The following is a 27,598-nucleotide window of genomic DNA, read 5'->3' on the forward strand; positions in this document are numbered from 1 at the left end:
TCCCGCTCCGCCGCTGTCTCCGATCGCCCCGGCGCCATGCTCCCGCTCCACTGCTGTCCCCGCCGCTGTCTCCGATCCCCCCGCCATGCTCCCGCTCCACCGCCGCTGTCTCCGATCGCCGCGCCATGCTCCCGCTCCACCGCTGTTCCCGCCGCTGTCTCCGATCGCCCCGGCGCCATGCTCCCACTCCGCCGCTGTCGCCGATCGCCCCGGCGCCATGCTCCCGCTCCGCCGCTGTCGCCGATCGCCCCGGCGCCATGCTCCCGCTCCGCCGCTGTCGCCGATCGCCCCGGCGCCATGCTCCCGCTCCGCCGCTGTCTCCGATCGCCCCGGCGCCATGCTCCCGCTCCGCCGCTGTCTCCGATCGCCCCGGCGCCATGCTCCCGCTCCGCCGCTGTCTCCGATCGCCCCGCCGCTGCTCCCGCTCCACCGCTGTCCCCGCCGCCATGCTCGCCACTGTCCCCGCCGCCGTCGCACTCACCTTTTTCAGCCGCTGCTGCCCCCGAATCGGCCCCCACTGTTCCCGATCGGCGGCCGCCGCCGCCTCCTTCATCGGCTGCCCCTTCTCCATCGCCACACCTCCTATCCCTCCATGTGCTGCAAGCCACCCTCCCCCCACGTGGGGGGAGGGTGGCTTGCAGCACATGTGGGGGGAGGGTGGCTGGCTTGCAGCACATGTGCTGCAAGCCACCCTCCCCCCACATGTGCTGCAAGCCAGCCACCCTCCCCCCACATGTGCTGCAAGCCACCCTCCCCCCACGTGGGGGGAGGGTGGCTTGCAGCACTTGTGGGGTTAGGGTGGCTTGCAGCACATGAGGGGGGAGGGTGGGTGGCTTGCAGCACATGTGGGGGAAGGGTGGCTGGCTTGCAGCACATGTGGGGGGAGGGTGGCTTGCAGCACATGTGGGGGGAGGGTGGCTTGCAGCACATGTGGGGGGAGGGTGGCTGGCTTGCAGCACATGTGGGGGGAGGGTGGCTGGCTTGCAGCACATGTGGGGGGAGGGTGGCTGGCTTCAGCCACCCTCCCCCCACATGTGCTGCAAGCCACCCTCCCCCCACATGTGCTGCAAGCCAGCCACCCTTCCCCCACATGTGCTGCAAGCCACCCACCCTCCCCCCTCATGTGCTGCAATCCACCCTAACCCCACAAGTGCTGCAAGCCACCCTCCCCCCACGTGGGGGGAGGGTGGCTTGCAGCACATGTGGGGGGAGGGTGGCTGGCTTGCAGCACATGTGGGGGAAGGGTGGCTGGCTTGCAGCACATGTGGGGGGAGGGTGGCTTGCAGCACATGTAGGGGGAGGGTGGCTTGCAGCACATGTGGGGGGAGGGTGGCTTGCAGCACATGTAGGGGGAGGGTGGCTTGCAGCACATGTGGGGGGAGGGTGGCTGGCTTGCAGCACATGTGGGGGAAGGGTGGCTGGCTTGCAGCACATGTGGGGGGAGGGTGGCTGGCTTGCAGCACATGTGGGGGGAGGGTGGCTGGCTTCAGCCACCCTCCCCCCACATGTGCTGCAAGCCAGCCACCCTCCCCCCACATGTGCTGCAAGCCAGCCACCCTTCCCCCACATGTGCTGCAAGCCAGCCACCCTCCCCCCACATGTGCTGCAAGCCACCCTCCCCCTACATGTGCTGCAAGCCACCCTCCCCCCGGGGGCCCCCCCTCCTCCATGTGCCATCTCTCTCTCCCATCAGACTCTGCCCCCCTCCCCGATCTGCTGCCTGCTCTCTCCCATTTTCCATCTACTGCCCCCTCTCACCCTCCTCGATCTGCTGCCTCTTCTGTCTGCTGTGATCCTGCTGCCTAGATCCATCCTGTAAGGTAGGTATCCCCATCTCACCTCCCCCCCCATCCTCTGCCGCTCCTCCATCCGCTGCGCCATTTCCCATCATCCATCCGCTGCGCCCTTTCCCATCCTCTGCCGCTCCTCCACCCGCTGCGCCCTTTCCCATCTTCCATCCGCTGCGCCATTTCCCATCATCCATCCGCTGCGCCCTTTCCCATCCTCTGCCGCTCCTCCACCCGCTGCGCCCTTTCCCATCTTCCATCCGCTGCGCCCTTTCTCATCTGCCGCCCCGCCCTCTCGCATCGCATTATCCAGCGCAGTTGCTCGCTTCCAGACTGCAGTGGATGATGCGATGCGAGACTCGTGCATTGCTCTCACGTTTGGCACTGGTCTTGGCAGGCGCTCATTTTTTTTTTTTCTCTACTGATGTCTGTATTTTTTATTTCGCCAAACTAATTTTTTTTGTATGGGGGGGGGGGTCTAGTTTCCAAAATGGGATCACATGTGGGGGAGCTCCATTGTTTAGGCACCTCAGGGGGTCTCCAAATGAAACATGGCGTCTGCTAATAATTCCAATCAATTTTACTGTGAAATGGCGCTCCTTCTCTTCTGAGCCCCGCCGTACGCCCAAACAATTGATTTCCACCACATATGAGGTATCGTCGTACTCAGGAGAAATTGCACAATACATTTTATGGTGCATTTTTTCCTGATACCCTTGTGGAAAAAAAAGCTACCTGTTTGAAAAAACAATTTTGTGGTAAAAAAAATAAAATATTTTCATGGCTCAACATTACAAACGTTTGTGAAGCCTCCAGGGGTTCAAAGTGCTCCCTAAACAGCTAGATAAATTCCATGAGGGGTCTAGTTTCCAAAATGGGGTCAATTGTGGGGGAGCTCCATTGTTTAGGCACTTCAGGGGGTCTCCAAACGCAACATAGCGTCCGCTAATAATTCCAACCAATTTTGCTGTGAAATGGCGCTGCTTGCCTTCCGAGTCCTGCCGTGCGCCCAAACATTTGATTTCCACCACATATGGGGTATCTGCGTACTCAGGAGAAAATGCACAATACATTTTATGGTGCATTTTTTCCTGATACCCTTGTGATAAAAAAGCTACCTGGTTGAAGCAACAGTTTTGTGGTAAAAAAAAATTTTTTTCTTTTCACGGCTCAACGTTATAAATTTCTGTGAAGCCCCCAGGGGTTCAAAGTGCACATCAAACATCTAGAAAAAATATTTGAGGGCTCTAGTTTCCAAAATGGGGTCACTTATGGGGGAGCTCCATTGTTTAGGCACCTCGAGGAGTCTTCAAACCCGACATGGCGTCCGCTAATGAGTGCAGCTAATTTTGCACTCAAAAATTCAAATGGCGCTCCTTGCCTTCCGAGTCCTGCTGTGTGCCCAAACATTTGATTTCCACCACATATGGGGTATCTGCGTACTCAGGAGAAAATGCACGATACATTTTATGATGCATTTTTCCCGATACCCTTGTGAAAATACTAATTTTTATGGCTAAAGTAACATTTTTGTGTTAAAAAAGTAAAATTTTCATTTTTTCGTCTACATTGCTTTGGTTGCTGTGAAGCTCCTAAAGGGTTAATAAACTTCTTGGATGTGGTTTTGAGCAGAGTGAGGGTTGCAGATTTTAGAATTGGGTCACTTTTGGGTATTTTCTGTCGCCTAGGTTTCTCAAATCACTCCAAATGTGATGTGGTACCTAAAAAATTTTTTTTTGTAAATTTTGTTGGAAAAATGAGAAATTGGTGATGAACTTTGAACCCTTTTAACTTCCTAACGGAATTTTTTTTTTTTTTCAAAAATTGCGCTGGTGTAAAGTAGACATGTGGGAAATGTTATTTAGTAACTTTTTTGTGTGACATATCTCTCAGATTTATGGGCATAAAATTTCAAATTTTGAAAATTGCAAAATTTTCAAAATTTTCGCCAAATTTCCAAAATTTTCACAAATAAACGCAAAACATATCGGCCTAAATTTACCACTGACATGAAGTACAATATGTCACGAAAAAACAATCTCAGAATCGCCAGGATCCGTTGAAGTGTTCCAGAGTTATAACCTGTCAAAGTGACACTGGTCAAAATTGCAAAAAATGGCCGGGTCTTTAAGGTGAAAACAGGCTGGGGGCTGAAGGGGTTAATAAGTGTATAGCTTTGGGCCCCAAACCATTGGGCAATAGACAACGTGGAGCATTACCTCTTAACATACAGTTTATGATGAGTGCAAGATTTTTTTCTTTTTAATATAAAAAAAAATAATCAATGCACATTTTTTGTTTCACTAGGAGCTGCTAATCAGTGGTGGCGCTATACATATCATGAATATGGAGGAGTATATGAGAGCACAATTAACCCCTTCACGACCACAAACGCAATTTAAAACTGCGGTAAGGAATAAGATTTGTGCCGCCCGTGGGCAAAAATAGCATGCGTGACAGCGTATATGACAGCTGACACCCACAGCCAAGGGCTTTGACTGGTTTTGGAACTGATCGGGCCTAAGTAACGCATTATATACCGCTGTCCATCGTGACAGCGGTATCAAAGAGGTTAAAAAGGGGATAAAAGACCATGTTTGGCAGAATCACCTGCCCCCCATCCTGGCAATGGTAATGGCGGGTACTGATCGTTGCCATAGTACTCTGAGGTTATCTGATGACCCCAGAATACGGTGACCTGAAAGATCCAGCTATAAGCAGGGTCTTACAGACACAGTAAGTGAATCACTGACAGGTCTCCTACACTGCTGTACACAAGTGATCAGAGCAAAAAATATTCATGTTCTACAGTGGGACGAAGTGGGGAAAAAAAGTGAAATAAAATGTCTAAAAAAGTAAAAAATCTAAAGAGCACAAAAATCCCCATAATGTGTTAATAATAAAAAAGTACACATAATTGGCAGCAGAGCATCTAGAATGACCAGATCTATAAAAGTGTTATGTTATTTATTCCATATGGTGAACACAAAAAAAAAAATAAATTACTAAGAAACATGCCAAAAATGTTGCTTTTTCATCATGCTGACCCACAAAAAAATGAATAAAAAAAACCGATCAGAAATATTGACGTAAAAGTCTTCGCGAAAGTATTGGCCAACCGGTTGGCGCCTCTATTGCCATCCATAATACACACAGATCAGTTGGGTTCGTGCAGGGTAGGGAGGCCCGAGACAATGTGAACAAGACAATACACCTAATAGCCAGAGCGACGTCGAGAGGAGAGCCCCTAGGGCTTCTTTCAATAGACGCAGAAAAGGCTTTTGACCGGGTACACTGGGGATTCATGAACTCAGCATTAAAGCAGATTGGTATAGGCCCGAACTTTGTGAGCAAGATAATGGCATTATACTCCAGACCATCGGCCAGAGTCCGGGTTAACGGGGCCCTCTCTGACCTGGTGGAAATTAGAAACGGTACCCGCCAGGGATGCCCTCTATCCCCTCTCTTGTATATCATTGTTATGGAGCACCTTGCGGTATCCATTAGACAGAAACCCAGTGTACACGGTCTGAACCTCGGAGATAGGGAATTTAAGACAGCTATGTATGCGGATGATCTCATGCTCTACACATCCCAACCTCTGATCACCTTCCCTTCCCTACTAAAAGAATTCGAGCGATTCGGAAATCTGAGCAATTTTAAAATAAACTACTCCAAAACAGAGGCATTAAACATCTCCCTTAAAACAGAAGAAGTTTCCATATTAAAAGAAAAATTCCCGTTTCGATGGCAGACATCTTCGATAAAATATCTAGGGGTATCGATTCCATCCAATTTGGGGATGCTTTATTCCTTAAACTACCAACCCTTGTTAAATAGAACCCTAAAGGACATGGAAGAATACAACAAACGGCCCCTTTCGTGGTTCGGGCACATAAACGCTTTTAAAATGGATATATTACCACGATTCCTCTACATTTTTCAGACAATACCTATAAACCCCCCTCCGGCCTTCTTCAAGACACTGAGGTCCGCATTGGTACGCTTCGTATGGAAAGGGGGAAAACCAAGGATAAGCTATCAGACTTTGACCAGGCCCAAACAGAGGGGGGGGGGGGGCCGGTTTGCCGGACTTGCGTACCTATCATCGTGCTGCTCTAGTGGCCAGACTGGTAGACTGGCAATTCCACCGAGAGACCAAGCAGTGGGTGACTTTGGAACAGCTTTATACCCCGGTTCCACTTGGTTCACTTACCTGGCTGATGCCAAAAGAAATAGACATAAGGAGGCAGGTGGAGCCAAACGGAATATTGCTCAAAGCGACAGAGGCATGGGAGGCCATAAAGATGAAAGGTGGCCTGATTAGCTCGCCCACTCCCCTGGCACCTTTGTTCGGCAATCCGGGCTTCCCCCCAGGGTACACGGCGGAGAGATTTCTTGGATGGCAAAGGAGATCAGACATCAGACTGGGGCAGATCCTACAGGACAATGACTTGCCCTCTTTTGTAGACCTACAGGCTGCATTCCCGGGGAGACGATTGAGGTGGCTCGAATATATTCAACTTCGCTCCTTTGTGAAATCCTGGCTGAAAGGGGGGCGGCCCCCCTCCCCGGGCATGCCCACCCAGTTTGAACGTATATTTTTGCGGGGTTCGCCTCCGTCACACCAGATCTCCCTCATTAGCGGCATGATGAACAGAAACCTTCACTCTGGGGATCCTAGCCATATTAGAAGATGGGAAGCGGAATTAGGCTTCAACCTCTCCGATGATGAAAATCAAAAAGCGTACGTGTTTTCCCACAAGATCTCAGTAGCATGCAATGCCCAGGAAAAGAGTTACAAGTTATTGGCAAGATGGTACCAATGTCCGGCTAACCTGCATAGAGCCTTCCCCTCGGTCCCAGAGGAGTGCTGGCGCTGCGGCTTGGGTAGTGGCACGTTATCACACATTTGGTGGGGATGTAACAGAATATCCAATTTCTGGATTCAGGTTTTTACAATCTACAACCAAATGACAGGAGAAAACATAGCTCCCTCCATAAAGATTGCTCTTCTTTCTATTCTACCCGGCTCATTGGGGCGTCAAGAGAAGTGCCTTTTGCGGTTCTTTTTGATTGCGGCCAGAGCAGTCATCCCAAGACACTGGAGGTCCACAGTGACCCCTGGCATGGGGGAATGGCAAGCGGAGCTATCTCATTTGTGCCATATGGAACAACTTTCATCTTGGGTTACGGGCACCAACGAGAAGTTTATCACACTCTGGCAGCCGTGGATCATGTTCAAGGAGTCCCCTGCCTTCCGGGATCTGTTCCAGTGACAGCGCACTTATAACTCCCCTTTTACCTCCCTCCCTAGTCCCCTTGTGAATGTTTTCCCCACCCGTCCTCTCTACTCTGCTATTTTCTCTTTTTTATCTCTACTCTGCTATTGACACACACTCTAACATAGCCGCTTTCTAGTATGGTATAACATATAGATCGATGGGCTTAGCTATGCAAATACAGAAATAAAACTACTGCAACATGTAAATACGAAACTGTCACAAGGGTCTGGGAGACCAAGAGAGAGAGCAGATAAACTAGCAAACCCTAAATAAAAGTATATATTGGTCTGAAAGTGTATTATGAGGGCTATATATGTACCAAGGGCAGTGGCCCACCTAGGCAAACTGTAGTGGCAAATACTCTCTTCTCTTTTCTGTATGCATGTTATATATTCTTCTCTTGAAAAATTTCAATAAAAACGGATTGGTTAAATAAAAAAAAAAAAAAAAAATGATATGAATGAGAACTTCAAACCGTTCAGCAAAAAACATGCCCCAATATGGCTCATTCAGAAAAAAAATAAAAGTTACAGCTCTCAGAATATGACAATGCAAAAACAAATTAATGGTGGTAAAGTTTTGTTTTAGTATGTAAAAGTACAAAGAATAAAAAAAGTTATATAAATATGAAATTGCTGTAACCGTATTGACCTGAACAATAAGAAGGGAATTTTGTTTACTTACCGTAAATTCCTTTTCTTCTAGCTCCAATTGGGAGACCCAGACAGTGGGTGTATAGCTACTGCCTCTGGAGGCCGCACAAAGAACTACACTTAAAAGTGTAAGGCCCCTCCCCTTCTGGCTATACACCCTCCCGTAGGAGTAGAGATTCCTCAGTTTTAGTACCAAAGCAAGAAGGAGGAAAGCCAATAACAGTTTCAAAAACAAATTCAATCCGATAACTAGATCGGAGAACTTAAGAAACAACGTGAACAACATGTGCACCCGAAAAAACGAAACCCTAAAAACAGATAGGGCGGGTGCTGGGTCTCCCAATTGGAGCTAGAAGAAAAGGAATTTACGGTAAGTAAACAAAATTCCCTTCTTCTTTTTCGCTCCTAATTGGGAGACCCAGACAGTGGGACGTCCAAAAGCAGTCCCTGGGTGGGTAAAAAGATACCACATGAACGGGCTGTCATACAGCCTCTTCCTACAGGTGGGCCACCGCCGCCTGAAGGACCTGTCTACCTAGGCTGGCGTCTGCCGAAGCGTAGGTATGCACTTGATAGTGTTTGGTAAACGTGTGCAGACTCGACCAGGTAGCCGCCTGGCACACTTGCTGAGCCGTAGCCTGATGCCTCAACGCCCAGGACGCACCAACGGCTCTGGTAGAATGGGCCTTCAGTCCAGATGGAATCTGAAGCCCAGCAGAACGGTATGTGTGAAGAATTGGTTCCTTGATCCACCGCGCCAGGGTGGATTTGGAAGCTTGCGATCCCTTATGCTGACCAGCGACTAGGACAAAGAGCGCATCCGAACGGCGTAGAGGCGCCGTGCGAGAAATGTAAATCCTGAGTGCTCTCACCAGGTCCAACAGATGTAAACCTTTTTCAAATTGGTGAACTGGATGCGGACACAAAGATGGCAAAGTGATATCCTGATTGAGATGAAAGGAAGAAACCACCTTGGGAGAAAACTCTGGAATTGGACGCAGTACCACCTTGTCTTGGTGAAATACCAGGAAGGGAGATTTGCAAGATAACGCCGCCAGCTCGGACACTCTTCGAAGAGACGTGACCGCTACAAGAAAAACTACCTTTTGTGAAAGCCGAGAAAGGGGAACCTCTTTCAAAGGCTCGAAAGGCGGCTTTTGAAGAGCAAGGAGAACCTTGTTCAGATCCCAGGGTTCCAATGGCCGTCTGTAAGGAGGAACGATATGACAAACTCCTTGGAGAAACGTGCGTACTTTAGAAAGCTGTGCCAAGCGCTTCTGAAAGAATACGGATAACGCGGAGACTTGACCCTTAAGCGAGCTAAGGGACAAACCTTTTTCCAACCCAGACTGCAGGAAGGAAAGAAAAATTGGCAATGCAAATGGCCAGGGAGAAAACCCTTGAGCCAAGCACCACGCTAAGAATATCTTCCACGTCCTGTGATAGATCTTAGCTGAGGATGGTTTTCTAGCCTGTCTCATTGTGGCAACAACTCCCTGAGATAAACCTGAGGCCGCTAGGATCCAGGACTCAATGGCCACACAGTCAGGTTCAGGGCCGCAGAATTCAGATGGAAAAACGGCCCTTGAGACAGCAGATCTGGACGGTCTGGTAGTGCCCACGGTTGGCCTACCGTGAGATGCCACAGATCCGGGTACCACGACCTTCTTGGCCAATTTGGAGCGACGAGTATGGCTCGCTGGCAGTCGGACTTGATTTTCCGGAGAACTCTGGGTAACAATGCTAGAGGTGGGAACACATAGGGGAGTCGGAATTGCGACCAATCCTGAACCAAGGCGTCTGCCGCCACCGCTCGGTGATCGTGAGACCGTGCCATGAAAACTGGGACCTTGTTGTTGTGCCGTGACGCCATCAGATCGACGTCCGGCGACCCCAGCGGCAACAGATCTGTTGAAACACGTCCGGGTGAAGGGACCATTCTCCTGCGTCCATGCCCTGGCGACTGAGAAAGTCTGCTTCCCAGTTTTCCACGCCTGGGATGTGAACTGCAGATATGGTGGACGCTCTGCTTTCCACCCACGTCAAAATCCGCTGGACTTCTTGAAAAGCTTGGCGACTGCGTGTTCCCCCTTGGTGGTTGATGTACGCCACCGCCGTGGAATTGTCCGACTGAATCCGAATCTGCTTGCCTTCCAGCCATTGTTGGAAGGCTCGCAGGGCAAGGTAGATTGCTCTGATTTCCAGAACATTGATCTGCAAGGTGGACTCTTCCTGAGTCCACGTCCCCTGAGCCCTGTGGTGGAGAAACACCGCTCCCCACTCTGATAGGCTCGCATCTGTCGTGACCACTGCCCAGGACGGGGGAAGGAACGACTTTCCCTGTGACAATGAGTTGGGGAGAAGCCACCAACGTAGAGAATCCTTGGCAGTCTGAGAGAGGGAGACAGTCCTGTCGAGGGACGTCGATTTCCCATCCCATTGGCGTAGAATGTCCCATTGTAGAGGGCGCAGATGAAACTGCGCGAACGGGACTGCCTCCATTGCTGCTACCATCTTTCCTAGGAAATGCATGAGGCGCCTCAGTGAGTGCGACTGGCTCTGAAGGAGAGATTGCACTCCGGTCCGTAGCGAGCACTGCTTGTCCAGTGGAAGCCTCACTATCGCTGATAGAGTATGAAACTCCATGCCAAGATAAGTCAGAGATTGGGTCGGGGTTAGATGAGACTTTGGAAAGTTGATAATCCACCCGAAAGTCTGGAGAGTGTCTAGCGCCACCTTCAGACTGTGTTGGCATGCTTCTTGAGAGGATGCCTTTATAAGCAGGTCGTCTAGGTACGGGATGACCGAGTGACCCTGCGAGTGCAGAACAGCTACTACTGCTGCCATGACTTTGGTGAAGACCCGGGGGGCTGTTGCCAGACCGAAGGGTAACGCTACGAACTGTAGGTGCTCGTCGTGTATGACGAAACGTAGGAAACGCTGATGCTCTGGTGCAATCGGCACGTGGAGATACGCATCTTTGATGTCTATTGATGCTAGAAAATCTCCCTGAGACATTGAGGCTATGACGGAGCGTAGGGATTCCATCCGGAACCTCCTGACTTTTACGTGTCTGTTGAGCAACTTCAGATCCAGGACGGGACGATACGATCCGTCCTTTTTTGGGACCACAAACAGATTGGAGTAAAAACCGTGACCCTGTTCCTGAAGAGGGACGGAGGTCACCACTCCTTCCGCCTTTAGAGCGGCCACCGCCTGCAACAGAGCATCGGCTCGGTCTGGTGGTGGAGAAGTTCTGAAGAAACGAGTTGGCGGACGAGAACCGAACTCTATCCTGTACCCGTGAGATAGAATATCTCTCACCCAACGGTCTTTGACATTTGCTAGCCAAATGTCGCCAAAGTGGGACAGCCTCCCACCGACCGCGGGTGTGGGCATCGGAGACCGCAAGTCAGGAGGACGTCGTTTTGGCAACGGTTCCTCCGGCTGGTCTTTTTGGGCGTGACTGAGACCTCCAAGAATTTGAACGTCTCTGGTCCTTTTGAGTCTTTTTTGACGAGGCGAATTGGGACCTGCCCTGTCCTCGAAAGGACCGATAACCAGACTGACCCCTCCTCTGTTGGGGCTTGTTTTGTCTGTGTTGCGGTAAGGAAGAGTCCTTACCCTTGGAGTGTTTGATGATTTCATCCAAACGCTCTCCAAACAATCGGTCACGAGAAAAAGGCAAATTGGTTAAGCACTTCTTGGAATGAGAATCTGCTTTCCAATGTCTCAACCACAGAGCCCTACGCAAAACAACTGAGTTGGCTGACGCCACTGCCGTGCGGCTTGTAGCGTCAAGAACAGCATTAATCGCGTACGACGCGAATGCCGCCATTTGCGAGGTCAATGGTGCTACCTGCGGGGCAAATGCACGTGTGACAGAGTCGACTCGCGCAAGCCCGGCCGTGATAGCTTGGAGTGCCCATACGGCCGCAAAAGAAGGCGCTAATGACGCTCCAATCGCTTCATAGATGGATTTCAGCCAGAGCTCCATCTGCCTGTCAGTGGCATCTTTAAGTGCCGCTCCATCTTCAACAGCAACCAAGGATCTGGCTGCAAGCCTGGAAATTGGAGGATCCACTTTTGGACACTGGGTCCAACCCTTGACCACTTCAGAGGGAAAAGGGTAGCGTGTATCTTTAAGTCGTTTAGGAAAACGCCTTTCAGGATAAGCGTGGGGTTTCTGGATTGCGTCTCTGAAGTCAGCGTGGTCCAGAAAAGTGCTTAATGTACGCTTAGGGTATCTGAAATGGATTCTCTCGTGCTGCGAAGCTGACTCCTCTACAGGAGGAGCTGGTGGGGAAATATTCAACATCTTATTGATGTTAAATATAAGATCATTAACTATTGCGTCACCATCTGGTGTATCTAGATTGAGAGCGGTCCCAGGATCAGAATCCTGATCAGTTAAGTCCGCCTCATCACCCATAGATTCATCCCGCTGGGATCCAGACCATTGAGATGAATGTGAAGGCCCGTCATAACGAGCCCGCTTAGGCTGCCCGGGGCCATCGTCCGAGTCAGAGTCTTCACCCTGAGGTGTAGATGCCCGTCCCGGAGCTAGGAGCTGAGGGGGACCAGGGGGCAATACATGCACAGTGTCCGTGGTCTGAAGTACAGGCCTAGCTCGCAATGTGTCAAGAATTTGTGACATAGTGAGAGACATTCTGTCAGCAAAAGCTGCAAACTCAGTTCCTGTCACCTGGACAGCATTCACAGGTGGTACACCCTGGGTCACGTCCAGCAGAGGTCCCGACTGTGCAAGCGCCGCAGGGGCCGAGCACTGCACACAATGGGGGTCCGTGGAGCCTGCCGGTAGAAAAGTCCCACATGCGGTGCAGGAAGCATACAATGTCTGTGCCTTGGCACCCTTGCGTTTCACGGGCGACATGCTGCTGGCTCTCTGCATATGAGAGAGTCTATAGCCAAAGGGCGACCAGCGCTATGTAATACCAAGTATTTGTAGCAACAAAATACTAAAAATACTACGAGCACAAGAGGGGGTGAGCCCAGAGGGCTGCTTACCGCCCGCTGAACAGCGGGTAAGAGGCTGCTGAATGCCTTGTCTGGGTCTCCCCGGCTCCCCTCTGCAGCTCAGCGTGTCTGAAAGAATGGCTGCCGGCTACTGTGGAGAGGGGCGGTCCGTGGGAGTTCCCAAACAAAAGTGCGGGAACAGTGTCCCCTCTGTGCTGACTGTGAGGGCTGGAGTATGTAAAAACGACTCCAGCCCTCAGCGCTGATGCCCTGGCCAGCGTCCCGCCCCTCTCCTGACTGGCAGGTCTGTGGGCGGGAACGAACGCAAGCAGGCCGCAAAAGCCGGGGACTCGAGTTATCAGCGCGGCCGCCGTAAAAGCGCGGGCCGCGCTGAAGTCCCCGGCGCACCGCAAGTGCCAGCCGCGCCGCTGTTCGAGCGGCCGGCGCGACCGAGTTCTGGACGTGGGCAGCGTCCCGCCCCTCTCCTGACTGGCAGGTGTGGGGGCGGGAACGAAAGGAAGCAGGCCGCAAAAGCCGGGGACTGTAGTTATCAGCGCGGCCGCCGTAAAAGCGCAGGCCGCGCTGAAGTCCCCGGCGCACTACAAGTGCCAGCCGCGCCGCAGTCCCAGCGGCCGGCGCGTCCTATTCCCATAAATGTGCCTGCTTCAGCAAAGCTGAATGAGGCCATGGCACAGGCGCCGCAGCGCTGATGTCCCCCGGCGCACTACAACACCCAGCATGCTGCGGTGTGAGCGCCAGATACACGGGGACACAGAGTACCTTGAGGATGCAGGGCCATGTCCCTGATGTACTCCGCTCCATCCAGCATCTTCTCCAGGGGCTGTAGATGGAGCACGGTCTCTGTGCCTGGAGACCGGTAAATCCCACTTCACCCAGAGCCCTGTAAAAAGGGATGGGGAAGGAATCAGCATGTGGGCTCCTGCCGCCGTACCCGCAATGGGTACCTCAACCTTACAAACACCTCCGACATAAGTGGGGTGAGAAGGGAGCATGCTGGGGACACTATATGTGTCCTCTTTTCTTCCATCCGACATAGTCAGCAGCTGCTGCTGACTAAAAACAATGGAGCTATGCGTGCGTGTCTGACCTCCTTGCGCACAAAGCTAAAACTGAGGAATCTCTACTCCTACGGGAGGGTGTATAGCCAGAAGGGGAGGGGCCTTACACTTTTAAGTGTAGTTCTTTGTGCGGCCTCCAGAGGCAGTAGCTATACACCCACTGTCTGGGTCTCCCAATTAGGAGCGAAAAAGAAAATCTGTTTTATCACACTTACCACATAGTGAACTGCGCAAAACATAAAAAGAACTATTCTTGTACGGCTATTTGTTCATTCTACCTACCAACAATCCGAAAAAGGCTCGGCTGAAATTTATCCTGCGCTCTCCACTGAACGCTTACATTGGGTTTCTATGTAAATCCCAAAAACTGGGATTCAGACAAAACCCCAATTGAACCACTCACTATAATGAGGCAGATGGACCCTGGACTGTCCTATTATTTTAGGTGTCTTTTTAGCGCACAAGTGTGGATGACCACAGTTTTGTGCACGCCTAAAGATAGACAGCACCAGAACAGATGCCAAACAGAGTCCGAAGTGTCTCCATCTAACTCAGAGTGAGTGGTTCTGTCCGGAGCTTCACTTGACTTGCAGGTTTGTGTGATTTACATGGAAAACCAGATGTAAGTGTTCAGTGTCGAACACCGCAATATGATCATAGCTTTACATTGAAAGATTTTTTTCTTTATATACCCCAAAATGTTACCAATAAAACCCCAACCTTACCCCCACAAAAGTCTCTGCAGCACCCGGCCGCAGACACTATCAGTTGAATCAGCTCAGGAACTGAGAATTTCTGGCTGCTGGCACCAGAAACTGCTGATATAGGACCTTGGCTGATCAGACATTAATTACCTATCCTAAGGTTAGGTCATCTATGAAAAAGTAGTGGACAAACACAAAGGGGCAGGGGGAGCTGAGTAGATATTATATATAATATTGGGAGTCTGATAGATGTCTCGACATTACTAACCCCTGGGCGCAACGAGATGAGCCAGGGCAAAGCGACAGGATTGGTGCATCTAATGGATGTGCCACTTCTGGGGCGGCTGTGACCTGCTATTTTTAGTCTGGGGAGGGCCAAATAAATATGGCCCTTCCCCCTTGAGGTTACTAGATCCCAGCTGTCAGCTTTACCTTTGCTGGTAATCGAATTGGGGGGGAGCCTCAAGTTTGTTTTTTTTAATTATTGCACGGGAATAACTTCTGTTTTGGATTACCAGCCAAGGTGAAGCTATCAAAAATGGGGGGAGGCGGAACGACTCCATGTTTTTTAAATTATTTACTTATTTTTTGGCTAAATACAAGTTTAAATATCCTTTAGTGCCACGTGACAGGCACAATAGGGTGCAAGTGTAAAATATGTAAGGGGGGACATTACATAAGTGTTTGACATTATCACATATCTATCCTAGCTTTTTAGACTACATGCTCAGGGTTTGCAGTGTTTTGGACGCAGCATGTTATTGCGAAGTCCAAACCGCTGTGTTATACAGTAGAAGTACAGTGGATGGGATTTTTAGTAATCCCAAGTTCACTGTGCCTTTTCTCTGCAGCGTAACCTGACATGCGGAGTGGCTTTCCGAGCTGCAGCATGTCAATTTATGCTGCGGAGACATGAGTGTTCTCTGCGAAGAGAATAGAGCTAAAGTCCAAGGTGGCCTGAACAAGGATTGTGGGCACAGACCACTGCGGTCTCCCACGAACAACACTCGCATCTCCGCAGTAGGGCTGCCACTGCGTGCAGTGTCACTGTATCAAGGCCACATAGAAGAAAAGTGAGAAAAAGAGAATTTTGTTACTTACCGTAAATTCTTTTTCTTATAGTTCCGTATTGGGAGACCCAGACCATGGGTGTTTAGCTTCTGCCTCCGGAGGACACACAAAGGACTACACTTAAAAGTGTAGCTCCTCCCTCTGAGCTTATACACCCCCTGGGTAGCCAGTCCTAGCCAGTTTAGTGCAAAAGCTGAAGGAGAATAGCCACCCACAAGTAGAACAGAGTAAGAACCGGAACAACCGGAGACTCTGTCCATGACAACAGCCGGTGATAACACACGGAAGAAGAAAATTGCCAACAGGCAACAGGGAGGGAGCTGGGTCTCCCAATACGGAACTATAAGAAAAAGAATTTACGGTAAGTAACAAAATTCTCTTTTTCTTTATCGTTCCTTTGGGAGACCCAGACCATGGGACGTTCCAAAGCTGTCCCTGGGTGGGAATAAACAGAAAAAACTAAGAAGTAGGCGGAGCCTAACTTCACAAGTGGGCGACAGCTGCCTGAAGGATGCGTCTGCCCAAGCTCGCATCTGCCGAAGCATGAGCATGCACTTGGTAGTGCTTCGAAAAGGTATGCAGGCTAGTCCAAGTGGCAGACTGACAGACTTGTTGAGCCGTAGCCTGGTGCCTAAAAGCCCAAGAGGCACCGACAGCTCTGGTCGAGTGTGCTTTGATCCCCGGCGGGGGAGGCACCCGAGTACTCTGGTAGGCGTCCGAAATGGTCGATCTAATCCAACGGGCCAAGGTCGGCTTAGAAGCAGAGAGATCCTTGCGCCGCCCTGTGGTTAGCACAAAAAGAGAGGTGCACAGCCTAAGCGCAGCGGTGCGAGACACATAGATCCGGAGAGCACGCACCAGATCTAGAGTATGCAGCGCTTTCTCAAAGCGATGAACAGGGGCCGGACAGAAGGAAGGCAAGGAAATATCCTGGTTAAGTTGGAGGTGAGAGACCACCTTAGGAAGAAAGTCCGGGGTCGGACGGAGAACCACCTTGTCTTGGTGAAAAAACAAAAAAGGAGGAGAGGAGAGCGCAGCCAAATCAGAGACTCTCCTGAGAGAAGTTATGGCAACTAGAAAGGCCACCTTTTGAGAAAGACGATACAAAGAAACCTCCCTAAGGGGCTCGAAAGGGGGTTTCTGCAATACCGTGAGGACCAAGTTAAGGTCCCAGGGATCCAAGGGCCGCCGATAAGGCGGAATGATGTGAGACGCACCTTGCATGAAGGTGCGGACCTGAGCCAGCCGGGCGAGACGCCGCGGGAACAGCACTGATAGAGCTGAGACTTGTCCCTTGAGAGAGTTGAGGGACAGTCCTAGCTGCAGACCGGACTGTAAAAAAGACAGAAGGGTCGACAACGAGAATGGCCAAGGAGAATGGCCGGAAGAGCGACACCAGGACAGGAAAATTTTCCAAGTCCTGTGATAGATCTTGACGGAGGAAGACTTACGGGCCCGAGTCATAGTGGAGATGACTTCAGGAGGAATACCAGAAGCCGTCAAAATCCAGGACTCAAGAGCCACGCCGTCAATTTGAGGGCCGCAGAATTCGGGCGGAAAAACGGACCTTGCGAGAGCAGGTCTGGATGGTCCAGAAGATGCCACGGCATCTCCACGGACAGTTGGAGCAGGTCCGGATACCAAGCTCACCTGGGCCAGTCCGGTACAATGAGGATGACTCGACGGCCCTCCATTCTGATCTTGCGCAGGACTCTGGGCAAGAGAGCTAGAGGGGGAAACACGTAGGACAGACGAAACTGGGACCAGTCTTGAACCAGAGCGTCCGCGGCGAAGGCCTGAGGATCGTGGGAGCGAGCCACGTAAACCGGAACCTTGTTGTTGTGACGGGATGCCATTAGGTCCACGTCCGGAGTGCCCCACTTGCGGCAGATTGACTGAAACACTGCCGGGTGCAGGGACCACTCGCCACCGTCCACGGATTGACGGCTGAGGTAATCTGCCTCCCAGTTTTCTACGCCTGGGATGTGGACTGCGGATATGGTGGACCTGGAGTCCTCCGCCCATTGAAGAATGCGTTGGACCTCCAACATTGCCAGGCGGCTGCGTGTCCCGCCTTGGTGATTGATGTAGGCAACCGCTGTCGCGTTGTCTGACTGGACTCGAATGTGCCTGCCCGCCAACAGGTGGGGAAAGGCTAGGAGAGCTAGAAGCACAGCTCTGGTTTCCAGCACATTGATTGAAAGGGCTGACTCGGACGGAGTCCAAGTGCCCTGTGCTCTGTGGTGGAGATGTACCGCTCCCCAGCCGGATAGGCTGGCATCCGTGGTGAGAATCACCCAGGACGGAGTCAGGAAGGAGCGCCCTTGGGACAGGGAGAGGGGTCGAAGCCACCACTGAAGAGAGCTCCTGGTCCGTGGCGACAGAGCCACTAACCTCTGTAAGGAGGAAGGCCGCTTGTCCCAACAGCGGAGAATATCCAGCTGCAGAGGACGCAGATGGAACTGTGCAAAGGGAACCGCCTCCATGGAGGCCACCATTTGACCCAGCACCTGCATCAGACGCCTGAGGGTATAACGGCGGGGCCTCAGGAGAGAGCGCACCGCCAACCGGAGTGACAGCTGTTTGTCTAAGGGCAACTTCACAAGTGCCGGCAAAGTCTCGAACTGCATCCCTAGGTACGTGAGACTCTGGGTCGGAGTCAGAGTGGATTTGGGGAGATTGACAATCCACCCGAATTGGGCTAGGGTGGCGAGAGTGAGCGAAACACTCCGCTGACAGTCTGCGCTGGATGTACCCTTGACCAGAAGGTCGTCCAGATAAGGAAGCACTGCTAACCCCTGGAGGTGCAGGACCGCAATCACTGCCGCCATGACCTTGGTGAATACCCGAGGGGCCGTGGCTAACCCGAAGGGGAGAGCCACGAATTGGAAATGATCCTCTCCTATCGCAAAACGTAACCAACGCTGATGTGACATTGCGATTGGCACATGTAGATAGGCATCTTTGATGTCGATGGACGCCAGGAACTCCCCTTGGGTCATAGAGGCAATGACTGATCGCAGAGACTCCATGCGAAAATGCCGCACCCGGACATGCTTGTTGAGAAGCTTGAGATCCAGGATGGGCCGGAAGGTACCGTCCTTTTTTGGAACTAGGAAGAGATTTGAGTAAAAACCTCTGAACCGTTCCTGAGCGGGAACTGGGACAATCACTCAGTTTGCCTGTAAGGACGCCACGGCCTGCGAGAAGGCGGCGGCCTTGGAGCAGGGGGGAGTTGAGAGAAAAAATCTGTTTGGAGGGCTGGAAGAGAATTCTATCCTGTAGCCGTGAGATATGATGTCTCTCACCCACTGATCGGAGACTTGCTTTAACCAAGCGTCGCCAAAGTGGGAGAGCCTGCCACCGACTAAGGACGTGGCTGGAGCGGGCCGAGAGTCATGAGGAAGCTGCCTTAGTGGCAGAACCTCCTGCGGTCTTCTGTGGACGCGCTTTTGGGCGCCAGTTGGATTTCTGATCCTTGGCTGAGTTAGCGGACGAGGCGGAAGGCTTAGAGGATGACCAGTTGGAGGAACGAAAGGAACGAAACCTCGATTGATTCCTACCCTGGGCGGGTTTCCTGGTCTTGGTTTGTGGCATGGAAGTACTCTTCCCGCCAGTAGCTTCTTTAATGATTTCATCCAGCTGTTTACCAAACAGCCGTGAACCAGCAAAAGGGAGCCCAGCAAGAAACTTCTTGGAAGAAGCATCTGCCTTCCACTCTCGAAGCCACAAAATCATGTAGATAACAAGAGAATTAGCTGAAGCCACCGCAGTGCGGTGAGCAGCCTCTAGCATGGCAGACATGGCATAGGATGAAAAATAAGAATTATTCTTACCGTTAATTCGATTTCTAGGACCTTCCACGACAGCATAGGAGGTTGTCTCTCCACGCCCTAATTGGGACAGGAAGTTCAAGAGGTTTAAAAGGACCCTCCCACCTCCCACAGCCAGTGTCTTACAAAGAATCCATAGCATATGAGAAGTACAACATATCCATGAATATATGAATATAAAAGGGGAGGGAATTACCTGCTGTCGTGGAAGGTCCTAGAAATCGAATTAACGGTAAGAATAATTCTTATTTCTCTAGTCCCTTCCACGACAGCATAGGAGGAATACCAAAGAATTGATACCTAGGGGGGGACCACAGCCTGCAGGACTATCCTGCCAAAAGCCAAATCCCTGCTGGAATCCAGATCCAGACGATAATGCTTCGTGAAAGAATGGAGGGAAGACCACGTAGCCGCCTGGCAGATCTGCTCAGGGGAAGCCCCTGCCCGTTCAGCCCAGGAGACAGAGGTAGCCCTGGTGGAGTGCGCCGTGAATCCGGAAGCAGGAGAGAGATGCCGAGCGAGGTAGGCATCCCTAATCGCCCGCACAATCCAGTTGGCGACGGTACTCTTAGCCACCTTCCTGCCCTTATTGCGGCCAAGGGCTGGATGAACAGGTGAGAATCAAGGCGCCAAGAAGCAGTAACCTCCAGGTAGTGCAACACTGTCCGACGGACATCCAAAGAATGAAACACTTCCTCACCCGGAGTCCAAGGATACTGACAGAAGGAAGGCAGGACGATGGACTGAAAACGGTGAAATCCGAAACCACCTTGGGAAGGAAGGAAGGGTCCAGCTGAAAACAATGCTGTCAACTCTGACGGTCAGGTAAGGTTCCCGAATAGACAAAGCCAGAAGTTCTCCAACTCTGCGAGCAGACGTAATAGCCACAAGAAAAGCAGTCGTGTGAGAAAGAGAACGAATGGTACAAGAGCACAGTGGCTCAAATGGTGACTGAGACAGTCCGGAAGGACCACATGGAGATCCCAGCGAGGTGTCAGGAACCTCTGACGTGGACAGAGTCTACTAGCGGACACAAAGAACCGACGGATCCAACGATGATCTGCAAGAGCCCTGTCAAAGACTGCACTGAGGGCTGACACCTGGACTGTCAGTGCGCTAGGCCTAAGGCCTAAGTCCAATCCCCACTGGAGGAAGTCCAGAATCTGTGCAATATAAGGCCGAAGTGGGTCAGGAGGCCGAGAACCACACCAGGAGGAAGCTCTTCCAGATGTTGTTGTAATTACCATCAGTCACTGGTTAACGGTTCTTCTGTAGGGTAGCCACAACTTTGTCAGAAAGCCCTTGGGCCTTCAGTGCCCGGGACTCAGAAGCCAGGCAGCCAAGGTGAGTTTCTGGGGAGCCGGATGGAAAATCGGACCCTGGGACAGTAAGCTGGGGACCGAACCCAAGAGGGCTGGGCCGTCTATTCCTAGAGTCATGACCAGGCTGTACCAACTCCTCCGAGGCCACAGCGGGGCAACCAGTATAGTTGGGACCCCCTCGTCTCTGACCTTCCTCAGGGCCCTTGCGAGAAGAGGAAGAGGGGGGACGCGTAAGCAAGGCAAAGGACCAAGTGTGGCCGAAAGCGTCTACCCCTAACGCCTAGTCCCGCGGGTTCAGGGAGACAAATGTTGCGACCCGAATTTCCTGCTGAAGCAAAGAGGTCTACCTCTGGAGTACCCCACCTTGCCACTAGAGAGCAGAACACCGCTCGGGCCAGACTCCACTCCCCTGGGTGAACATCCTGATGACTCAGGAAGTCTGCTTGAAAGCGTAGGGATCCTTGTAGATGGACTGCAGAAAGGGATAGCAGGGACTGTCCTGCCCAGTGGAAGATCCGGGAGGACACAGACTTCAGGGCGCCGACCTAGTACTGCCCTGATGGCGGAGATGTGCCACTGTGGAGCCATTGTCCCAGTAGACTTGGACGTGAGTGTCCCAGATGGGATCCTGGGCAGCGAGGAGGCTTCTCCGACCACCCCGAGTTCCCGGTAGTTGGAGGACTGGGTGCCGACCTAGGGGCTCCAGCCCCCCTGAACTGAGAGTTTTCCACCCTAGCCCCCCAGCCCTTCTGGCTGGCATACGCTGCCAGTGAAACCATGGGTGACCGGGTCCAGGCAACCCCAACCATCAGGTTTGTAGGGACACACCAGAGGAGGGACAAGGAGACGGGTGCCGACAGGCGAACCGATGCTCAGGGAGGAAGGGAGCCCGACCCAATGAACCAGGACACGATCCCATAGACAACGAGAGTGGGCCGGAGCCCACAAGACTGAGGGAATGCAGGACGTCATAAAACCCAGGGCCGATATAGCGCCTCGAAGGGTCGGGCTCGCCTGTCCCCGAACATCGAGAGTCCGTCCAGCAGCGTCAATCTGTGATCCTCTGGGGGAAGGATGCCTGTCAGGGAGAGGCCAACTCCGCAACGGAGGAAGGTGACCACCTCAGCCCTGATCCTTGAAAAGGGTCTTGGAGCAGAGAAGGAGCTGAAGGGAAGTACCTGTAAGTGGAAATGAAGCATGGCCCCTCCGTGCAGAACCGCAATTTTGAGGTACTGCCTGAGACAAGGATGGAAGGGCACCCGGAACTAGGCGCCCCTCAGGGCAATCGAGGCCAACAAAACGTCGGTATCAGACCCGCTGGTTTGAGACGCTTCAGAAAGATGAAAAGCCGGACGTCTCCAGATGGTGTTTTGACAAGGCAGAAACGGAGTAGCGACCTACCCCTACTTCCAGACTCGGGACAGAGAAACGACCCCCGAATGGATTAACACCCGAATCATCGAGCACAGGAGATCCTGAGAACCCTGGGACGACAGGGCCGAGACGCGGAGGCCGGGGGGGGGGGGGGGGGGGGAGTCTACCAACAGACCCTCTGAGATGAGCTTGTAGGACCCCTGGCAAGGTGGAGAAGGCCCGCCACTGGGGAAGAAAAGCAGAGAGCCGTCCCCCCACCCGAGCCGACTCACTGTTCGTCATTCTGAGGACTTTGTGGATGGGAAGGGATGAGAAAGTACTCCCCTCACCCTAAGGGTAGCTCCCACGGTCAGACTCACCTCTCCCTTTGGACTGGGAGGCCCGAGGTATCGAGGGATGAAAGGACCGTTGCCCGGAGGGTGTATCTGGTAGGCCCGACGATCAGTCGCCCCGTCCAGAATAACATCCAGGGTAGGCCCAACCCTTAAGCACCCCTTAACGGACGGGAGCAAGCGGCAATGTGGAAGTAGAGTCCCCACTCCAAGCCTTAGCCTAGAGCTCGTCTGTCCGAGTTAGACAAGACTGAGGTACTGGCAGCCAGGCGGACCGACTACACAGAGGTACCTGCCAACTAGTAGCCTTCCTAAGTAAGGGAAGGGATTCCAGTAACTCATCCTTAGGCCCCAGGAAATTGAGCCTCCACTGGTCGAGCCTCCAAAGGAGGGACAGGGGGACCTAAGAGGAGGTAGTATGGGCCCGATGGGAGATGACGAAGCCTCCCAGGACTTCTTCATGAGACTTCTGACTACCCAACTATCAGATTCCAAGCTGGTAATCGGCCGCACGGGGGAGCGCTGTTAGTATAGCGACCTTGGCCACCTGCATGGGAATCTCCCAAGCAACCCAGAACTCTCCAGGGGAACTGTGTCAGAGGACACTCCAGAAGCTCCTCAAGGAAATCCCATTCTAGAGAGAAGATCCAGGACAGTAGCATGGACAAGAAACCCCCTTGCCCAGTGGTTTTCAGGCCCGTGAACATCTCGCCCTTAATGGAGGGGAGGACTCATCCTCCAACCCTACAGTGCACCCAACTGCTCCATTAAGATCCCCCAATCATCTCCGGGAAAAGAAGACCGGTCAGGCCCGGAGAAAAACCTATATATCGGGACCCACCGAGGCGGAATCAGCCTCAGGATCAGACGACTGGAGGTAGCTTTTTTGTGGCAGAAGGGTCAGCAGCAGGGAGGGAGGCCATCGAGGCCTGAAGCTCCTGGATCAACATGGACCGCAGCTTGGCACAAGGGACGGGCTATACACACGACGCCTGCCCTCTCCACTTAATGGAACAGAGAAGCGTCATCAGACCAGGCAGCCAGCCCATGTCCTGATACAGCAATACCCAGGAGTGTCCCCTGGGATTCAACTCCCAAGCTCACACACCCAAGGCCAAAGGCCACCAGTAGCCCATGGAATGGACAGACGTATACTGCTGGCAAGGTTTCCTTAGCCTTGCACACTTGTCTCACCATGTCAGCCTGAACCCAGGCATAAGGGACCGTCCCTCAGCCTCTTCTGAAGCAGGGGGAAACGCTGAGCTCTGCAAAAGCAGAGGAAGACCTGGCAGTGCACACAGAAGAATCCTTACCGTGGGTCTGATGCCTTCAGGGCAGCCTTCCTGTGGAAAGGCCTGCCCCCCCCCAGCGACTGGTGATGTTCCCCGCCTCCTGCAGCAGGTCCCGGACAGGCCGTGTCAGCGTCGGCGTGTCCTCCACGCTGCCTCCGCAAACCGGAAGCGCTCAACCGGAAGTCCGCAAGACCGGAAGTCCCGCCCCCGGGAGCACTTCCGGATCGCTCCGGCAGCGTGCATGCAGGAAGCGGCCGGCGGCTCAGGGAGGACGCCGGCCGGGGAGCTCAACAGCCTGCATCACCCCATAGGAAGCTCCGGAAGGCTGGAGCAGCGGTCCCCCACAGCGTGAGGGAACAGCAAGGGAGGAGTGGTGAAGGCCCGACCGATGCTGTCCGGCTTAAGGTAACAGGGGAAAGAAAAAAAAAAAAAATATTATACTGTAGTTCGCCGGCCACCACAGCATAGGAGAAAATAAAAAACCTCTCCATGCCCCATGGGGACAGGAAAGACACTGGCTGTGGGAGGTGGGAGGGTCCTTTTAAACCTCTTGAACTTCCTGTCCCAATTAGGGCGTGGAGAGACAACCTCCTATGCTGTCGTGGAAGGGACTAGAGAAAGCTGAAGCCTGAGCAGTTAAGGTAACCATCTCAGGCATAGATTCCTTGGTGAGGGAATGCATCTCCTCTAGAGAAGCAGAGATGGCTTTGAGAGCCCACACCGCTGCAAAAGTCGGGGAAAACGCGGCCCCCGCAGCTTCATACACAGATTTGGCCAGAAGGTCAATCTGACGGTCAGTGGAATCCTTAAGTGAGGTGCCATGAGCCACCGACACAACGGTTCGGGCTGATAGCCTAGACACCGGAGGGTCTACCTTTGGGGAGTGAGACCACTCCTTGACCACCTCAGGTGGAAATGGAAACCGGTCATCAGAACCACGCTTTGGAAAGCGTTTCTCAGGGCAGGCCCTAGGTTTGGTCACAGCGGTCTGAAAACTGGAGTGGTTAAAGAACACACTCTTCACTCTCTTAGGCGAGGTAAACTGATGTTTTTCTGCCAAAGAGAGTTGCTCCTCTGACACTGGCGGATTGAGATCCAGCACAGAATTAATAGAAGCAATCAAATCACTAAGATCTGAGTCACCCTCAGAGAAATCGATGGGATACATATCCTCCGAGTCCCCAGTGAGGGCATGCTCCTCATTTTGAGAGTCGGCTCTTGAGACAGAGCCGTGGGATGGGGAGGTGGAGGAAACCCTGCGCCTTCTCTTAGAAGGACGGGGTCTGGGATCAGATGATGAATCCTCCGTGAGCTCCGATGGACGGTGGTCAGAGGATAGGAGTCCTCTGTCAAGAGTATTAGAGGCACCCTGTCAGGGGGGCTGATGCATATTCATCAAAGTCCTGGACAAAAACCCCATGGACTCAGCAAATGACTGGGATATGGACCTAGAAAAGGACTCTACCCAGGCCGGAGGTTCAGTCACAGGTGCAGCAGCAGCCTGAGAGACCACTGGGGGTGAGACTCCAGGCTGTGGCACCGCCAAGTTAGAGCAGACATCACAATGTGGATAGGTGCTCGACTCAGGCAGGAGCTTACATGCAGTGCATGTAGAATAAAGCTTTGGAGCCTTGCTCCTTGTGTGAGACATGCTGCTGGAGTGGGGGCTTTGCAGAGAATGAACCCCAGGGAGAATATACAGAGGTCCACAACCGGAGACCGGCTGTGGCTTACCAGACCGCTGAGCGGTGTTGTGTGCCCTCCAGATCCCGAAGCCCGGTCCCCCAGTCGCAGCACCTCAGCAGAGATGCAGAATGCAGGATGTCCCAGAGCAGAGTGAACTCTGCCTGAGAAGAGGGCGTTCCTATAAAAGAGCGGGAACTGGAGGGCTATAGAGACCTGCAGGGAAGGAGGGACGCCCCAGCAGTGGGGAGTGTCCCTCCCCTGTGTAGAACGGCCGCCGGGAGGAGCCGAACCTGTCCCTCTGCATGAGTGACATGCGAGGGCAGGAAAATGAAACTAGGCCTCCGGCGAAGCCGGGGCCTAAATTTAAGCGGCGAGGCCGACAAGCAGGCGCCATCGGCGCGGTTCTCAGACAAAAGCTAGAGAACCCGCCGGAAAAGTTAAAACAATCACATACAGCATACTCTCCCCTTACAATAAAGAACCGGGACCCCCAACATAAACGTCTCAGGTACTTAGCTGCTGAGGCGCAGGGCCATGTCACTGGGGATGAGTGCTCCGGTCCAACAGAATCCTCAAGGGGCTGTGGATGGAGACCGGACTCCTGCCAGGCATGGAGACCATGCTGGCTCCCACTTCAAGCCAGAGCCCAGAAGGGATGAAGGAGCGCGGCATGTAAGGCTGCAGCCTTGTAAATCAACCTTAACAACACCGCCGACACAGTGGGGTGAGAAGGGACATGCCGGGAGTCCAGACATGGACCCGCTTTTCTTCAAACTCTTTCCAAAAATCAAAGAAATCAGATGAGAATGCATGTGTGGATGTATGCCTCCTGACACAAAGCAATAAACTGGCTAGGACTGGCTACCAGGGGGTGTATAAGCTCAGAGGGAGGAGCTACACTTTTAAGTGTAGTACTTTGTGTGTCCTCCGGAGGCAGAAGCTAAACACCCATGGTCTGGGTCTCCCAAACGAACGATAAAGAAATTTGATGTTACAGCAACATTTTTGTGAAAAAAAGGAATATTTTCAATAGGACGACTTCCGGTTATCAAATTCTGTAAAGTACCTGTGGGTTCAAAATGCTCACTATACCCCTGAATAATATCCTCGAGGGGTCTAGTTTCCATAATGGGGTTACTTGTGGGGTAAGTCTGCTATATAGGTACCTCAAAAGGTCCTGCAATTATGACATGGTGCCCACATTTTATTCCATCTTTTCCAAAATTCAAATGGTGCTCCTTGTGTTACGAGCCCTCCTGTTTGTCCAAACAGAGGTTTCTGACCACATGTGGGGTATCACCACACATTGGGCCCACTTTTTGGTGTTCTCTTGAAAAAGTGAGAAATTTGTTTCTAAAATGTTTCCTTGGCTTAGCGCAAACAGAAGAAAGATTGTACATTTAGCTAATGAACCTAATTTGCAATGGGGAGGGGAGGGGGGCGGGTGTTGAATAATTTTGATTGCAACTATGTGCTTTTAGATCACCCTTAAAGAGCATAATGCAGTGTAGAGAACATCCACCTAAGTAAAAACAAGTATACAGTGGAACCTTGGTTTATGAGAAGAATCCGTTCTGGGAGTGTGTTTGTAAATCAAGTTACTCGTTCAGCAAAGCAAAACTTGCCATAGGAAATAATGCAAGCTTAGACAATTTGTTCCACAACTTGTTCAATGTCCCATCCTGGTCCCCTATTGTGCAATTCCAAACACGCACACATATTATGCTCACCTTACCTTCCATCGCCGGCCTCCCGATTCTTGTAATGCGCCGGTACAGGATCTGTATTGGGTAACCATCGTGACCGATGCCAGAGCTTTTACTGCCAGAGCGCTGATGTCAAAGGCATGAGCCACTTGCCTCTGATTAGTCAGAGCGCTGCCTTTGAGAAGCGGCTGACAGTGGAAGTTCCTCTATCGTCGCGATGGTTACCCGATACAGATCCTGTACCAGCGAACTACAAGAACCGTTATGCCGGCGATGAAACGGAAGATAAGGTGAGCATAATGTGTGTGTGCGCGTGTTTGTGCATACTGCAAGAGCGGGTCAGAGCGCGGTGAAAGTACAGAACCGAAAGTGTATGCGGTGAGTATTTGCTCATACAGCAAAGCTTGCTCGTAAACGGAGTTACAAATTTAGAGCAAGCTTTGCTCATATAGTGAAATACTTGCATATTAAGTTACTCGTAAACCGAGGTTCCACTG

General features: G+C 52.2%; 1 protein-coding gene across 2 annotated transcripts in view; it reads right to left on the reverse strand.

Annotated features, from left to right (window-relative positions):
• Positions 1 to 27,598, reverse strand: part of LOC142243230 (uncharacterized) — a 255,092-nt gene that overhangs the window by 4,917 nt on the left and 222,577 nt on the right. The gene's annotated exons all lie outside the window — the stretch shown is intronic.

The sequence above is a fragment of the Anomaloglossus baeobatrachus genome, chromosome 6 (assembly GCF_048569485.1).
Source record: "Anomaloglossus baeobatrachus isolate aAnoBae1 chromosome 6, aAnoBae1.hap1, whole genome shotgun sequence".
Classification (NCBI taxonomy): domain Eukaryota; kingdom Metazoa; phylum Chordata; class Amphibia; order Anura; family Aromobatidae; genus Anomaloglossus; species Anomaloglossus baeobatrachus.